The following is a 6472-nucleotide window of genomic DNA, read 5'->3' on the forward strand; positions in this document are numbered from 1 at the left end:
GAATCATAAATTTCACATTCCAAAAACCCTATCTCACCTCTCAACTCTAAACCTCAAATCTAGATTAGTTAACCCTAAGGGTATAATTGTATTTTACTCTTCACTAAAAATGAGGGTAAAAGTAGTTAGTGTAAACATGAAAAGTGATATTATGAATGTGGTATTTGTGGCAATTTCCCTATGTATAATGACTATCAATTTTTTAACCAATAATTTTATTTTATTAATCCTAATCCTAAATAAATAAATAAAACTATGGCAGCATAAGTAAAGTAATATTTTAAAATAATTTGGTTGAATTTTAATTTAAATTTTTAAACTGTAATAGTAATTTTATTAAATGGAAACAAATATGCCTAGGCGGCTCTTAATACAATCGAATTAGAAGCCATAAATGTTTTTTGAAGTTATTTAATTTAATGATTTTAAAATTCAATAAATTACTATTTCATTTATTATTTTGTATTAATTAAAAATATATTGGTATTTTATAATGGTGGTTTATTATATAGATAAATGAATTTAGTTTTTTTTTGGTGTAAATGTTAAGAAAAATGAATTTAGTTGTTTGAATATTAGCCAATATCATTTGTAGCATCGAATATTAAAAAGCTAGAAAGTTAGCATCATATCCATTTTTTTTTTAAATATCCAACAAGCATGTATAACAAAACATCGAATAGTTAAACAAAGAAACTAAAGTGCCATGAAATTTTAAATTAAAAATGTAATATTAGTCTTATCTTTTAAGTTTCTGAATAGTACTGTGTGATATTTAGACTTTGTTTTGGTATTTTTACGGTTAAGTTAACTTTTTTTTATGTTTAGAGTTTTTGAAAGCTACGGTCTTGTTTCAGTATAATACATGTTCTAGAAAAACTATTTATAAAAAACTATTTTTATAATTAATTAAATGCAATTTATGTTAGATAATAATGATGCATTATAAACTTCAAAAAATTATATTTGTTGACTTCTTTCTTAAAATTACGAGAAAAGGATAATTATAGAAAAATAATAAAATTTTATTAAAATGTAATATATTTTTTAATATGTGTGAAACTAAAACATACATATGAATAGTAAATAAGACAGAACAAAAATAAACTCAATTTTGTAATGGAGTCAGTGGTTCAAGTCATTGTCTTATTCCTTGAACAATTATCTAATAACTTTCATTTTGTTATTTAATATTACATTGTTTTCAAAAATTACTAAAGCTATTCGATGATTATATTCTTACTGCAGAAAGTTAGTGATTCAATATGAAAAATATAAACATACTTTGTTAACTATTTAAACACAATAAATCCAAGAATAAAATAATATATAAAATATAAATAGTCAAAATATATAAAAGAAGTAATTGATTTTGCATTGAAAATTGTTTTTTATATAAATATACTACTTAGTACTCCATCTGTTTCAAAAAAGTCTTGCATCTGTTTTCAAAAACTATTGCTTCTGTTTTTGAAAATATCTTTCTATCATTTTTTTAAAGTGTTATTTTACATTTACAAAGCAATTTTCATACATAATTTATTCTTACCTTTTCACCTAACCAACATATGTTTATTTACATTAATTATATTTAAATAAGTGTACATTAAATTAACGATACACTAATAAATATGTTAAATTGACACTTTTTTTAAAGTAGAACCAATATATTCTTGAAATATCACATATATTTAAAAAAATATTAAATTTTAATTTTAATTTATTGTCTTTTGTAATCGACTATTTTTAATAACTTTAACTGATAAAATTAAATAAATGTAATTGATATTTTGAAGTTTATGATTTATATCTAATTAAAATACTAAAATTTTTAAAAAGTTATATCTTTTTTGATTTTTTTAAAACATGGAATTTTTCGAAACCTACGGAGTAGAGTATTATGCAAAAAGTATTAAGTAGTGCATGTTGAAGACAATTACTGCATATACAAGAATTATTGGATTTTTATATCAAGGAAGACTTGAATGAGTACAATAAAGAAAGACCATGAGAGCGAGGGTTAAAAAAAAAAGACTTGTGAATTGTAAACTATTTTCAGAACAAAAGCTTAAATGTGAAATCTTGACAAAAAACAAAAAGAAATTATGACATGAGCTGTCATAAAGCTGGTAGAATAATAATATTACTTCCATTTCAAATTAGTTGATATTTTAAAATATTGCAAGCTTATTAAAAATTGTTAATTCATTTATTCTGTTTATTTTTATATATTGCATTAATTAACACTAACCAATAATTAAAGATTACATTATAGAATACAAATGGTCAAAATACTAAATAACATTAAAATTTTGCATAATTTTTCTGAAAATATTATTTAAATGAGATAAAATAAAATTTTAAAACATCAATTAAAATAAATCAGAAGGAGCACTATAAACATGGGGGAGCGCGACATATGCAAATGCCAGCATGTTCCTACATTTTAATAATGAAAAAGTACTAATAGTTTTTTTTAGAGAAAGAAGTACCAAGTTATCTCTACATGTCAACAACAAAATCACGTCTTACAATCTCGTACGTGATACATAAAGCTGTAACCAGAAATTATTGTCTATAATTGCAAATGAAAAACCTCAAATAATCTTAGGCTTCGAATGGTGACAGCGGATTTGATAATAAAAGCGGGACGGAATTAAAGTGCGGGACGGTACAACTGCGGTTCGTGCAGAATTATAGTGCGGTACGGGGCAACTGCGGTTTTAAGTAAAAAACAGTGTGTGATTGGTGACAATAAATATTTGCGGTATTGAATGATTATTCAATAATTAAATTTGACTACTAAAATACTTTTGAAATAAAAATACAAAAAAAAAATATTAATTCTTTATAAAACAAATCATATATCATGCAGTAAAAGATATTTTTCTAATAATTTTATACTTCATTTCAGATAATATGATGTTATAATTGAGTAGTTTTTATTTCAGTTTATATACTAGGGTTAACATGTTTACAAAAATAATATACGAAAAACCTATGCACTGTTACAAAAAAAAAACATATACTCATGACTGTGTGTTTACGTGCCTTTATAATTATAGTATATATATGTTGTTAAAATAATTTACATATATAAATGTGTGCGGTTTTTGAGAAAACACACCTTCTTCGTTGCGTTCGCGGATTTGGTAGTGCTACTGTTTATTTGTGAGACATCGAAATTTGTGTGCGTTTTTGCGAAGGTTTTGGAAAACCGCAAAAGAAAAATCAGAAAATATGTGATTGGTGACATTAAAGCGTTTTTTCGAAAACCGCAATGAAATACGCGAATTAAATGTCGCCATTCATAACCTTAGTAAAAAAAACCCTCAAATAATTGCTTTTAGAAAACTCAAAATATTATCTAGATAACATTGACTAAAATGCACATGTAAGGTCGTTAATAAATAGATATCAGTAGGGTCGTTAAGAAATAGATATCAGTAGGGTCGTTGAGAAATAAATTTCGGTAATAAATTTCGGTAGAGCTGTAAAACAGGTGGGTTGTCCAATGGACGTCCATCAATTTTGACTAACTGAAAAATTGAGTTTTCGTTGCAAGATTGAAAAATCGAGTTTGTCCGTCAAAACCGTAAAATCGAGTTATTTGCCGAAACTGTAAAATTTATAGGCTTATAGATTAAAAATTAAAAAGGTTCTTATATGGTCCATTATGGACTCCATGGCAACCCATGTAAACATGGATGTTAGTGGATCTGGTCCTTAATGGACATTGTTCGTAATGGACATGGTCATTCTTTGTCCACAAACAATAAATGAATAAATGGATATGAACTAATAGACGTGGGCTAATCCAGTTTACAACTCTAAATTTCGGCATTGTCCCTAACTGTTCACATCAGCAATATAAGTAACTAAACTTTTTTTTGTAATAAAAGTCGTTTAATGTAAGTGTTTCGAAAAAAGAAAAAATTGTGAAATGGCAAGAAAACAAACTATCTTTAGACTAATAGGTAATGATGGTTTGCTGAGTTTTTGTTTCTTTTGTTTGTAGAAGTATAATTTGTTAAGTTGATATTAACAAAAAAGTACAATATATACTTACTTTGCTGAAGTATAATTTATAATTAAAATATAATAGTTAATATTATGATATTTTATTATTTTTCTTTTATTGGTGGATTTATATGTATGTAGATAGAGATGTCAAACATGTTTACCCATCCCGTACTGCAGCGGATTAGTCGTCGAGCGGGTTACCGCGGGCCTGTCCCGCGCGGGCTGCAGTCTTCAAAATGCCAGCCCAAACCCGTACTGCAAAATATATAGGCCTTTGCGGACCGTTCTATGGGACGCCTCCTTATCAAACGGCCTACTACAGTTTCTTTCATGAACGTTCAAGTAGAAGAGTTGTGTAAGAAAGTTGAAGAGAGCTCATTTACCTTCACAAAAGACTTATGAAAATCAATGCCACAATGTTCTGTTTGTGCTAGTGTTCTTGAGTTAAAAGTCTTCATTTGTTATCAGCATAAGCTTTTGTTGAGTTTGAACCTGATTGAGTTGTTGTCTTTGTAATAATTTGGTTCAAGTGTTGTATGTCTTCATCAAATAATCTCTCTTTTTAATTATTTGGATTGCAAAAAAATTCGTGAATCACTTTACTAAATTATACAAGTGGCGTGATATACAACTAAATTTTCTCCTAAACAACACCATTGTAACCAAATTTAATTTAAGAAAAACACCACTTCACAGTAATGAAAACAAAACCAATCAAATTAAACAAGAAATATCACACTGTAATAAAGCAATTCATAGTTGTGTGTAATAAAAAAAAACCAAATAAAAACACCACCAGAACTCGAATCGTCATCGCTAGATCTGGAGTCGTCATCGCCGGAGCTCGAATCATCATCACCAGAGCTCGAATCATGCATCATCGGCGGAACTCCTTATGTTTTCTGGGGAAAAAGTCACAAGAATCGCTTTTTTCTCACTCTTTTTCTTGTTTTTCAGGTAAAATAAGAAATGAAAAAAATGCGGGTCCATGTAATCCCGCATGACCCGTTTCGGCCATCCCGCAAAAGATCCAGTCCCGCAAAGACCCGTCCCGTGAGGCCCGCAAATTTGCGGGCATAGAAAACCTTGTTCCAATACCGTACCGCGACAGTCCTTTACAGGCCAAACTCGCGGTCAAGATTCATGATTGCCATCTACATAATGTAGATGATAAATAATGTTTTAGTTCAAAAACAATTAGATAAACCTTTAATTTGGGTGTAACAACCTTAAACATATTTCAAGTGCATGAAAACCAAGGGAGTAAGTAAATGCTTATCTGTTAGAATCGATAAGAATTACTAAAAGAACAAAATATATTAATATTTATAATAATTTTTCTACTTTTTAATTTTTTGTAAAAAATAAAACTAATGACCAACTGACCCATATGTGAATAGGTTTCTAAACCGTATCTTAAAGGTAGTTGTTTTAAAACCTTTCTCTCTTTTTTTTCTATCTTAACTTTTCATTATTTTAATTTATTTATTTTGAAACTTGTGTTAAGAACCTACCGATAATATATTCCAAGTGTTTATTGCATAATAATCTACACCAAGAGAGCAGTAGAGTTTACTGCTTAAACATATACAAGTTTGTGGAAATCCATTCATGAACAGTTTAGTTTTATTTTAATACTCTCTCAGTTTTTTTAAATAAATATCACTTGAACATTTTTCACAAATATTAAGAAAATGATTAAAATATATTTAAATTCTTGTTAATTAAACTTGTTTGACCAATAGTATTTGAAATAAATAAAATTATTTATAAAATCAATTCACTATACAGTTAATTTTAAACTGAAAATAAATATAATTTGCATTGAAATTTTAAAATGACATTTTTTGTATAACAAGAAAATGTTAGAATGACTTTTTTTATAAAATAGAAAGAGTACTATGGTATTAGTAAAGAAATATGGAGATGTTCTTTTTTGCTCAGAAAATTGAACAAACACCAACATTTGAATGCCATTTATTTTTACGAAACAGAGGGAGTATACGATAACAAATACAAAGGCTTTGACCGATAATAATTATTAGCGATAATCTAGTAGAGTAAATATTGTTTCAGCTGAGTTACTCTACTTTTTAGCCAATCAAGTGAAAGTTATTTTCCTTCTACTTTTTCTAAACACTGTTAAAAAGAGTAAAATACACATACAATTTTACTCACTAAAGTAAAAGTAAATACATTTACTCCACTTTACTCTCTCTCTTCCACTTTTATTTTTCCTTTCATCTTCACTTTTTCATTTTTCACCTATTTACTCTAAATTCTCAATCACAACCAAAATATTTTTTCACTCGATATCTTGATTCACTGACCGATTAAATGCAACGAATATAACACATAATTTAAAAAAGAATTCGAAGAGTATACTTAGGCATGGGCGTTTTTACCGCAACCCGAAATATTTACCTAAACCCGAACCTAAAAAAAACCG

This window comes from Brassica napus, chromosome A2 (genome assembly GCF_020379485.1).
Source record: "Brassica napus cultivar Da-Ae chromosome A2, Da-Ae, whole genome shotgun sequence".
Classification (NCBI taxonomy): Eukaryota; Viridiplantae; Streptophyta; class Magnoliopsida; order Brassicales; family Brassicaceae; genus Brassica; species Brassica napus.